The following is a 12,388-nucleotide window of genomic DNA, read 5'->3' as shown; positions in this document are numbered from 1 at the left end:
AAATTGCCTAAAGGATATCAACCCTTTGTTAAGTCCGTAACCATGCTCGGGGTTGTATACTAGGGAGCTAAGGAATTCTAGGGTTAGTTCACGGTAAGTGACAAACCGTCTCTTAATAGCAGCATTCTCCCACCCTAGCTGGTTAAACATAAAGAGGATGATATCTCGGATACCTAACCTATCCATGGTAGGTCCATCATAATAAATGGATAATGCCATATCCTTCCGAGCTAGATAATCATACTGCCTTCTCTGAACTCTGCCTCTGAAAACTGTATCTACTTGTTGCATGATGAAAGTTAGTAACTAACTAGTTATTAATTTTCCTGTTAATCAGTATCCAATGTTTCTAACTTAGTAACTAGAAGCAACAAGAATTACTACATAGAATAAAGAAGAGGGGGAAAAAATAAAGAAGAAAATCAAAGAAGGAAAATACTTTGTAACAAAGATAACAAATAAAAGAAAAGGCGGGTTGTCTCCCACTAAGCACTTTGTTTAATGTCGTCACTTTGACAGTAGCGTCGCGATCTACTAGTTTTGGGGTTGAGCAGGCAGCTCTATAAGTCTGAGACTGTTTGAATAGTCTCTATTTTCAATATTATGATAATGTTTTAATCGCTGCCCGTTTACTATAAATGGTTCACTATTTCTACCTTTTATTTTTATCGCGCCGCTTTTAAGGACTTTAGTGATTTCGAAAGGGCCTGACCACCTAGATTTAAGTTTTCTTGGAAAAAATTTAAGTCTTGAATTGAATAGTAGTACTATGTCGCCGACATTAAACTCTTTCATAGATATACGTTTGTCGTGCCATCTTTTGGTTCGCTCTTTATATATCCCGGCATTCTCATAGTCGTCTAGTCTCAGTTCTTCCAATTCGTGAATGTCCAAAATTCGTTTATCACCTGCGGAAGTATAATTTATATTTAGGGTCTTAATTTCCCAGTAAGTTTGTGTTCTAATTCCGCAGGGAGATGACATGATTTATCGTAGACTAGTTTAAAGGGTGTGGTCCCTATTGGGGTTTTGTAAGTTGTCCTATAGGCCCATAGAGCTTCGTTTAGTTTAGATGGCCAGTCTTTTCTGGATATTCCAACAGTCTTTTCTAGAATTTGTTTGATCTCTCGATTCGAAACTTTGACTTGCCCGCTAGTTTGTGGGTGATAAGGTGTTGCTACACGGTGTCGGACTCCATACTTCAGAAGAAGTTTTCCAAAGATATTTGATATGAAGTGGGAGACACCGTCACTAACTACTAGTTTTGGCACACCGAATCTAGGAAAGATGATGTTCTTGAACAACTTAATCACTACTCGTGTGTCATTTGTCGGAGAGGCTACAACCTCAATCCATTTTGAAACATAGTCAACAGTAACGAGTATGTACTTATTACCAAAAGAAGCTGGGAATGGTCCCATGAAGTCTATCCCCCATACATCGAAGACTTCCACTTCTAAGATTCCTGTTTGTGGCATTTCATCGCGTCTTGAGATGTTACCAGTGCGTTGACACCGGTCGCAGTTTATGACCGCATTATGGACATCCTTCCATAGAGTGGGCCAAAAGAGGCCCGATTGTAGGATCTTAGTACAGGTCTTTGAGGTACTTGCGTGCCCACCATAGGGAGCGGAATGGCAATGAGAGATTATATCATCTATTTCATCCTCAGGAACACATCGACGAAAAATACCGTCGGTACCTCTTTTGAAAAGTAGAGGTTCACCCCAGTAGTATTGTTTTAGGTCATGGAAGAATTTCTTCTTTTGTTGGTAAGATAGGTCCGGTGGAAGTACTCCAACAGCTAGGTAGTTGACAAAATCAGCATACCATGGCAGAGTCACATTCGCATGAATTTCTTCCACGGATTCCTCTATTTCGGTATCATTTATTGTTAATTCAGACATGTCGCTTTCCATTTGGGCTATGAGTCGTTCGTAAGGGAAATCATCATTGATTGGAATTTGTTCAAGCTTATTCCCTTCGATTCGTGATAAGTGGTCTGCTACTATGTTTTCAGTACCCTTCTTATCTTTTATCTCTAAGTCAAATTCTTGTAAGAGTAGGATCCATCTTAAAAGTCTTGGTTTGGGATCCTTCTTACTTAGCAGATATCTAATAGCGGCGTGGTCGGTATAGATACTAATTTTCGCCCCGACTAGGTAGGAACGGAATTTTCCAAAGCGAACACGACGGCTAGAAGTTCTTTTTCAGTGGTGGCGTAGTTCATTTGGGTTGGATCTAGTGTTCTACTTGCATAGTAAATAGCATGAAGTTTCTTATCCTTTCTTTGTCCTAGTACTGCGCCTACTGCGTAATCACTCGCATCACACATGATTTCGAAAGGTAATCTCCAGTCAGGTGGTTGCATTATGGGTGCGGTGATTAAAGACGTTTTTAGTTGGTTGAACGTTGTTAAGCATTTTTCATTAAAGATGAAGTCGGCGTCTTTCATTAATAAACCCGTAAGTCGCTTGGTAATTTTTGAGAAATCTCTGATGAAACGTCGGTAGAAACCGGCGTGTTCTAAAAAGCTTTGTATTTCTCGTACGATTTTCGGAGGTTGAAGGTTCTCTATGATTTCGATCTTAGCTTTGTCTACTTCAATTCCTCTATCAGATACTACATGACCTAACACGATTCCTTGTTGTACCATGAAGTGGCATTTCTCCCAGTTCAAAACGAGATTTACTTTCACGCATCTTTCAAGTACCATTTCAAGGTTTGATAGACATCCTTCAAAGCTTTGCCCACAAACAGAAAACTCATCCATAAAAACTTCCATAATGTCGTCTATAAAATCAGCGAAGATTGACATCATGCATCTTTGGAATGTTGCGGGAGCGTTAAATAATCTGAATGGCATTCGTCGGTAAGCGAATGTACCATAAGGGCATGTGAAGGTTGTCTTTTCTTGGTCGTCAGGATGGATTGGGATTTGAAAGAATCCAGAATAACCGTCTAGATAGCAGAAGCGAGAATGCTTAGCCAATCGTTCAAGCATTTGGTCAATGAAGGGCAGAGGAAAATGATCTTTCTTAGTGGCTTTGTTTAGTTTTCTATAGTCGATGCACATTCTGCTTCCGGTCACAACTCTTTGTGCTATAGATTCGCCCTTCTCATTCTTAACAACTGTAACACCCCCTTTCTTGGGTATTACATGAACGGGGCTAACCCATTGACTATCGGAGATCGGGTATATAATTCCAGCATCTAGTAACTTCTTTACTTCATCCTTGACTATCGTACTTAGGATTGGGTTGATCCTTCTCTGGTGTTCTATAGAGGTTTTACAATCTTCCTCCAGCATAATGCGATGCATATAGATAGAAGGACTTATTCCTTTTAGGTCGGCGATGTTGTATCCTAACGCCGTTGGGTATTTTCTTAAGACATCTAGTAACTTTTCAGTTTCCATCTGTCCCAAGTCAGCGTTGACTATTACTGGTCTTTTTAGTCCAGTGTCTAGGAATTCGTATCTTAGGTTCTTTGGTAGTGCTTTTAATTCCAAGTCAGGTTTCTTTGGGCATCGCATGTGGTTGGGTGTAAGTGCTAAGCATTCGCTTAGACTTTCGTTTTGGTATGGTTCATGCTAATTATCGTCTTCAAAGATTGGAGGGATTTGGATTTTCATTATATTAGAATATGTGGTTTCTTGCATCTCCATCTCTCGCACGCACTCTCTATGACATCAAGTAGATAACAGGTATCGTTTATGGTCGGCGCTTGTAAGAATTATGTTAAGATGAATTCAACCTTTTCCTCTCCAACTTCGAATGTAGCTTATCTCTCTTTACATCTATTATAGCTCCGGTGGTAGCCAAGAATGGCCTTCCTAATATAATAGGTGTACTGGCATCTTCTTTGATGTCCATGATTATGAAGTCTGTAGGAATGTAAAATTGTCCTACACGTATGGGGACATTCTCTAGTATACCGACAGGATATTTGATTGAGCGGTCAGCTAATTGAACAAACATCTTGGTTGGTCTTAATTCTCCCATACTGAGCCTTTTACAGATGGTTAAGGGCATTACACTAATGTTGGCTCCTAGATCGCATAGAGCTTTGTCTATGACGAATTTTCCAATGACACATGGTATGGAAAAACTACCTGGGTCTTTTAGTTTTGGAGGCATGTTATTTTGGATTATTGTGCTACACTCGGCAGTAAGTGTAACTATTTCGTTATCCTCAATCTTTTCTTATTGGATAGGATTTCCTTAAGGAATTTGGCATATGAGGGCATTTGTGTGATGGCTTCTGTAAAGGGTATTGTAATGTTTAGTTACTTCAGAAGTTCAACAAATTTGCTAAATTGACTTGCGAATTTAGAACTGGCAAGTCTTTGAGGATACGGAATGGGTGGTTTATAAGGAGGTGGAGGCACATAAGGTTTTTCTTTCTCTTAGGCCTCTCGAGTATTATCTTCTATTTCCTTTGGTTCATTCACCTGCTCAGTTGACGTTTTGTCTGGTTTTTGGTACATGGCAGGGTTTTGGAGTCTTGGGTCTACGGGTCCGTCTATTTCTTTTCCACTCCTCAGTATAACGGCATTTGCATGTCCTTTTGGATTAGGTTGCGGCTGTCCAGGAAATGTTCCAGCTGGAGCGGCTGTAGATGCTTAATGTGAGCCACTTGTGAAATATGTGTTTCAAGCATTTTATTGTGGGTGGCTAAGGCGTCTACTTTGCTCGCTAGTTGTTTGAGTTGCTCGCTAGTATGTATGTTTTGGTTCAAGAAGTCTTTGTTTGTCTGAGCTTGGGTAGCTATGAAGCTTTCCATTATTAATTCGAGGTTTGACTTCCTAGGCATGTTAGAAGCATTATTAGCTAGCTTTTGATATCCAGGCGGAACAGCTGGTGCTTGGCCAGGTGCATACGGGCGTTGTTATTCTTATACGAAAAATTGGGATGGTTTTTCCAACCTGGGTTGTAGGTATTCAAATAGGGATTTCCTTGTGCGTAATTCACTTGATCGGTTGGAACTCCTGCTAATATTTGACATTCTTGTGCATTGTGTCCAAGGTTTCCACATAACTCACAGTTTGGAGTTACAGCAGCCACGGTGGCTGCGGGTGGTATGGTCAAGTTGTCTAATTTTTGAACAAGGGCATCTACCTTGGCATGAACATGGTCAAGGCTACTGATTTTGTACATTCCACTCTTTGTTTGGGACTTTTCTACTAGAGTTCTTTCACCTCCCCATTGGCAATGGTTTTGGGCCATGTTTTCAATGAGTTGATAGGTTTCGTTGTATGGCTTGTCCATAAGTGCACCGCCCGCGACAGCGTCTACTGTCAGTCTTGTGTTATACACAAGCCCATTGTAAAATGTGTGAATGATCACCCAGTCTTCGAGACCGTGATGTGGACATATCCTCATCATGTCTTTGTACCTCTCCCACGCGTCGTAGAGAGATTCTACATCTTTTTGTCGGAATTCGTTGATTTGAGCTCTCAACATAGTAGTTTTGCTCGGAGGAAAATATCGGGATAAGAAGACGTTCTTCAGTTCTTCCCATGTTGTAACTGGGTTGGATGGCAAGGATTGCAACCAACCCCAAGCTCTGTCTCTTAGTGAGAAGGGAAAGAGGCGTAGTCTTATCGCATCTTGAGATACACCATTCGCCTTTACAGTGTCTGCGTACTGCACAAACTTGGTCAAGTGTTCATTAGGGTCGTCCATAGGATTTCCGGAAAATTGATGTTGTTGGACGACTGATAATAATGAGGGTTTCAGCTCGAAATCGTTTTGATTGATAGCCGGAGCAATAATGTTGCTGTGAGGTTCTTGTTGGGACGGGGTAGCATAGAATTTAAGAGGACGATTCTGTGGTACTTCGTCAGCCATGATTGGCTTATCGTCTTGTTTAGCAAGAAAGAAGATATCAGGAATATCATACCTTTGTTGGTACTCTAGTATTCGGCGTCTTATATATAAGAAATGCTCTAGTTCTGTGATTGGCGGTGCTAAGTTATCGCCTTGTGAGTGAGTACTTGGCGTACAATCTGGGAAATAAGGGAGAGTAAATTAGTTTTTATTTTTACATTAGTCTATACAATGCAACGGAAGAATCACAATATTCGACTAAAACAGATCCCCGGCAACGGCGCCAAAAACTTGATACTGGTCGTGACTATAAAATATAAAATATAGTCTATCGGGTACTTGACTGCAAGTGCACAGTCCAGTCATATTAGTTGTAAAAGATATCGAACCCACAGGGACCTATGGTCAAAACTAGTGTTACTAACGTCACTTTATTTAGCTAAGGGAATGATTTATAGAAGTTCGGGTGCAGAATATTAAATATAAGAGAAATTTAGTTTTAAGAAAGTATTAATAAGAGGAATCAGTATGCAACGCATTAATATTCAGGGATTCAATAAGTCACCGGTGAATAGTTTAAATACCAAATATCTTTCAGTAGAAATTACTTATTTAAAAGGCTTCACCTCACACTCTCGTGGTTGTTGATTCAGCCTATAGCTTTAAGTCAGAATGTAAGCTCTCGCTGTCCCAATTGAAGTTAAAAATACTTTTTGAAAATAAATAAGTTCTAATTGCTTTTAAAGTGCTCTCGTTGTTTTTAAAATTAATGCCTAGTTTTTACTATCCAGCTCGAGACTCACGCTCTCGCGATTGTTGGTTATCACCTTAGTTAATTTCCCACTCTCGTGGCAAATCGTATTAAATAGCTTCTCACTTTTGTGATAAAGTTAATTAAATTTAAATTAAAAACCTCAGCCTAAAAGATTGTTTGAGAAAAAGAGTTTTCACCGATTATTATTAAATCCCATCCAATTAACTTGTTACATTCTGATACCGGTAGTTTAGCCGGACATGTTAAATAGCGCAAACACAGAGCATAAACAGATTAACAGTGCAGCAAACATAATTATAACAATAACAAAACAATGATAATAATAATTGAATAAAAACCTTGCAATTGGATTAACAGAGTACGACAAATCTTGGAGTACTTGAGTAGTCCTCCACAGGAACCAATAGTAATCGTGTTCGGCTAACCTTTCCAGCATTTGATCAATGAATGGTAGCGGGAAGTGATCCTTCCTTGTTGCTACGTTTAGGCTTTTGTAGTCTAGGCACACTCTCCAACCTATAACAGTTCGGGTTGGAATCAACTCATTCTTCTCATTTTTTATCACTGTAGTGCCCCCTTTTTTTGGTACCACATGGACTGGACTCACCCAAGAACTATCGGAAATAGGATAGATTAGGCCTGCATCCAAGAGTTTTACAACTTCTTTGCGTACCACTTCTTTCATGGTTGGGTTAAGTCTTCGTTGTGGTTGCACCACCGGTTTGTGATCATCTTCCATTAAGATCTTGTGCATGCAAACGGTCGGGCTTATACCTTTCAAATCCTCAATTGCACATCCGATTGTGCCTTTGTATTTTTTTAGCACTTAAATGAGTTCTACTTCTTGGACACTCTGTAGACTAACATTGATAATAGCTGGGAATTTTTTCTCAGTGTCTAGAAATACATACTTCAGATTTGTTGGTAATTGCTTCAGGTTTACCCCTGTTTTTGGTTCTTCAGTGACATCTGATGGTGGTGGTCTTAAATCTTCCCACCGGTGTGGTCTAGATCTAATCCATTAAGGTTGTTTTTCCATCATAGCGAGCACCTCAGACTCTCCTTCATCTTCATCACTTTCAAAATTTGATAGACTTAAGACCCATTCTAGAGGTGACTGGGGTCTATGCTTTCACCTTTTTGAGCAATTACTTGATCTGTTATCTCTATAGTGTTGCTTGTGCCGATATCATCTTTGTATTGCATTGTGTTCCTCACATCTATCTTTAACACTTCATCATATACCTTGAGGGTCATAGTTCCTTCCTCGATGTCTATCATACACCATCCTGTTTCAAAGAAAGGTCTGCCCAATATGAGAGGAATCTCCTCATCTTCAGGCATTCCCAGAATGACGAAGTCAACTGGGAAAACAAACTTGTCAATTTTTACAAGAACATCTTCCACAATCCCATAGGGTCGCCTCACAGAGCGGTCCGCAAACTGAAGTGTCATTCGAGTATCTTAAACAAAGCCAATGCCTAACTTTTTATAGATGGACAGTGGCATCAAGCTTATACTCGCTCCTAAGTAAATTAGAGCCTTCTTGAATTTTCTATCACCAATAGTGCATGGAATAGTAACCGATCCCCTGTCTTTCTTTTTCACTGAAATTTTCATGCCTTGGAGAATGGTACTGCATGTTTCGTTTAGGATGATCGGGTCTATCTCAGTGGAACGCTTCTTGGAGATGATGTCTTTCATGAACTTGGCATATATTGGCATTTGTTCTAATGCCTCAGAAAAAGGGATGTTGATTTCAAGTTTTTTGAACATTTCCAGGAACTTCTCAAAATTCTTTTCATGTTGATCTTTCTTTTTCTGTCTTAGAGGGTAAGGGAGTTTGATGACTGGTTTTGGAACCTTCTATTTCTCCTTTACAGGTGGTAGTATCACTTCTTCATCTTGGTCCTTGGTTTCCTTGATTTCTAAATCCACTTCTATCAATCCATCTTTTTCCATATCATTTTCCTCTGTTGACTGCCCACTTCGGGTTACGACAGTGTTAACAGTGTTATGTTCCCGCGGGTTTGTGACCGTACTGCTAGGTAGGGTACCCGGGGCTTGAGAATTTGAAGCTAACTGTTGTGTTATCTGACCCATTTGGACTTCGATATTTTTAATGGAGGTCGTGGTGTTTTTCTGATTAGTCTTTGTTTCTTCTTGAAACTGTATGCTGTGGGCTGCTAATTTTTCAATGGCAATTTCGTATTCATCCTTTTTAGGTGCCTGTTGTTGTTGTTGTTGTTGTTGATACTGAGTCTGATATTGCCTTGTACCTTGTTGCGGAGCATTCCCTCTCTGGTCTTTCTAGGAGAAATTTGGATGATTCTTCCAACCCGGGTTGTAAGTCTTAGAGTAGGGATTATTCTGCTTCAAGAATTTAATCTCTTCAATTTGTTGGGGAGTAGCAAAACAATAGACTGTGTGATGAGGTCCATTACAGATTTCACAAGTGCTAGCCTGAGCTGGGTGGATGATCACACTAAAATCTACGTATTTTCGACTCCGATTTCACATGCATTCTAGTTGTTTTATTATCATTTTATTGTGTTATTACTATGTTTTCCTTTGTTTTCAGGTTTTTACTTTAATCGGAGCCCCGATCGAGAAAAGGAGTGAAAAAGGACTAAAAACCCTAAAATTCAGCATTTTGTGCTTATGGCCTACCCCATGGCGGGCGCCACAGACCAAGCCATGACGTGTCCAAGTCCAACTTCCTCAACTCCCACGTTTCCCCACTTCATCCACTAAGGCGCCCCACTTTGTGCTTGTGGCGGGCGCCACAAGAAGGAAACGGTTTCCTCTATTTTCAAGTTAAAGGGCATCCAAGACAATTCCACCTTTTTTATTTGCTTATAAATAGAAACGCGAATTCAGTTTTACAATCATCCAAACTTAGAACAGAGGCAAACTCAGAAGCAACTTTGTTTCACTTAGGCATATATTCAGTATTTTATAGTGGTAATCGCTTCGCATTGGAGTGTTATCACAATTGTGTAATCAAGTCTGTGATAGAGTCTGTAATCGAGTTTGGAGCACTTTGGAAGGAAGTTAATCCTGCCGCCATTTTCTTTTCCGCATTGCAATTTACTCAGCCCTCCAATTGGAGCAGGTTTTTATTACTCGCCTTTACTTTATTTATTTCCCGCACTCGCTTTACTTTAGTTATTTCCCGCACTCGCCTTTACTTTATTTATTTCCCGCACTCGCTTTTACTTTATTTATTTCCCGCACTTGCCTTTACTTTATTTATTTCCCGCACTCGCCTTTAATTTATTTATTTCCCACACTCGCTTTAAATTATTTATTTCCCGCACTCGCTTTAAATTATTTATTTCCTCGCACTCGCTTTAAATTATTTACTTTCCGCACTCGCACTACTTTTATTTATTTTAATGCACTTTTACTTTACCATGTCTAGCTAAATTTATAAGGCTAGAATGTAAGGATCGTAATTGAACCGATAATCCGTACAATTGTTCGTAGAAACACTTAAGGGCTATTTTAACTTTCAACTTAAGTTTTCCCGCACTTCAATTCCGTTGGGTAAGATCGAAAGCCGTCCAACGTCTTTATAAACTTAATTGTTTTTAACTATTTCAAAAACAGCGAAAGCGCTTTGTTTAGTTCATTAGGAGTTTTTAACATCAAGAAGAAAAGAGATTTTAAAACTATTTCTGGACGCGTTTATAAGTTTAGAGTCTGGTTCGTGAGAACCTATTTTGGTTAAGAAATCCAGGTTATAATACTTTTCAACTTAGTCAAGATACTATATTTCTTAAAAATAGGTTTACTACTCTAACGCAATGCGCGTCTTTTTATAAGTGACAATAAGAGGGTTTGATTAGGGAGTACAACTCGGTTCTGAATACGCGAAAGCGACAGTTCCTGTTAAATTAGTTCTTTTCAAAGTAGGAAACATTGCCCATAAGTAGTTCTATTAGCAAGCACTTGGATTATTAATTGATTACGTGAATTACATTCGACCCTGTCTTTATTAATTATATTCTATTTCAATACTTTACTTTTCATTGCACACTCCAAAAACAAAACACTTATTTTGATTGCCTTTGATAAACACCATAACAACAGATAACGATAGCTTGACACTTGGTCTCAGTGTATACGATAATCTTTTATATTACTCTGACGCGTTCGTATACTTGCGAACACCACATCAAGTTTTCCAACGCATCAAGTTTTTAGCGCCGTTGCCGGGGACCAATTTCGTCAAATTTCATTTTCCTGTTGTTATATCGTTTAGACTTAGGTTATTTCCCGCCGGTCGATGCGAAGAACTCGCAGCAACGGAAGTTTAAGTTTAGTATACCCTCTGGCGGAACCTGAACGTTACGCTCGCGCACGTTTATTCTTTCATAGAATTAAGAGAGCTATGGCCGAAGATCAAAACCAAAGACCTCTTAAAGATTTCGCTCAACCATCTAACGAAGAACCTAGTTCTAGTATAGTAAACCCAATCATCCCAGCTAATAATTTTGAACTTAAACCATCCCTGTTGCAACTAGTGCAACAGAGACAATTTGCGGGTCTCGCTACCGAGAACCCAAACCAACATTTATAAATATGTCTTCAATTAGCAGATACTTTTAAAACCAATGGAGCTTCTCCTGAGGCAATACGTTTAAGATTATTTCCTTTTTCCCTCAGAGATAAAGCTCTATCATGGTTAGATTCACTTCCACCCAATTCCATTACGACTTGGGATAACCTTAGAAGAGTTTTTCTTGCTAGATATTTTCCCCCGAGTAAGACCGCCATTCTTCGAAACCATATAACTAGATTTACCCAAAACAAAGGAGAATCGTTGTTCGAAGCTTGGGAGAGATATAAAGAGTTGTTACGAGCATGCCCACATCATGGTTTAGAAAATTGGTTAATCATTCAAACCTTCTATAATGGACTTCATTACAACACAAAGATGACCATCGACGCTGCCGCAGGCGGTGCTCTGATGAACAAACCTTACCCTGAAGCTAGTGCCCTCATTGAAGATATGGCTCAAAACCATCAATCATGGGGAGTCGAACGAGCGACAGTTGAGAAGAAGGAAGCACAAGGAGGAGTGCATGAACTAAGCTCTATAGACATGATGCAAGCTAAAATGGACGCATTAGCCCTCAAGGTCGAACATATGTACACGAACCCGAATACTGTAGCCGCAGTTTCGTCGGATTATGAGATATGTGGAACCTAAGGACACCAATCTGCAGAATGCAGTCTATTGAACGAAACCCACTCCGAGCAAGTGAACTAAACCCAAGGGAACCCATACTCGAATACCTATAACCCTGGATGGAGGAATCACCCGAACTTCTCCTATAAAAACAATAACCCTATCCAAAATAATGCACCTCCAAGACCTAGTTATCAAGCCCCTAGATCAAATCAACCTATGCAACCTGTACCACCGAAACCGAGCCTTGAGAAAATTATGGAAAATTTTATCACCGCTCAAACCAAACAAAACAAGGAGTTCATGAACCAAAACATTCATGTTAACGAATTGATTACTCAGTTAGGAACCAAGGTTGATCAAATAGTTACTCATACCAAGATGCTTGAAACCCAGATCTCTCAGGTAGCTTTAAACCAAGCCCCTCAGACTACACCTGGAGGACAATTCCCTGGACAACATCAACAAAATCCGAGAGGACAAGCCAATGCCATTACCCTAAGAAGTGGGAACGCTTATGATGAGCCACCAAACCCAAGATTAAGTGAACCCAAAACTTCTAAGGAATGTGCCAAACCCCCGGAC

At 39.7% G+C, this 12,388-nt stretch overlaps 2 non-coding genes across 2 annotated transcripts; one reads left to right on the top strand and one right to left on the bottom strand.

The window, feature by feature from the left end:
* The first annotated feature begins 5,358 nt into the window (after positions 1–5,358).
* On the top strand, positions 5,359–5,465 carry LOC127089683 (small nucleolar RNA R71). Its single transcript, XR_007791242.1, has one exon. It is a non-coding gene; the product is annotated as a small nucleolar RNA R71 (small nucleolar RNA).
* A 5,921-nt stretch (positions 5,466–11,386) lies between these two features.
* Positions 11,387–11,493, bottom strand: LOC127088702 (small nucleolar RNA R71). Its single transcript, XR_007790528.1, has one exon. It is a non-coding gene; the product is annotated as a small nucleolar RNA R71 (small nucleolar RNA).
* Positions 11,494–12,388: the final 895 nt, after the last annotated feature.

This window comes from Lathyrus oleraceus, chromosome 5 (assembly GCF_024323335.1).
Source record: "Lathyrus oleraceus cultivar Zhongwan6 chromosome 5, CAAS_Psat_ZW6_1.0, whole genome shotgun sequence".
Lineage (NCBI taxonomy): Eukaryota > Viridiplantae > Streptophyta > Magnoliopsida > Fabales > Fabaceae > Lathyrus > Lathyrus oleraceus.
Note: the sequence above shows the minus strand (reverse complement) of the source record. Positions and strands in the feature narration are given on the sequence as shown.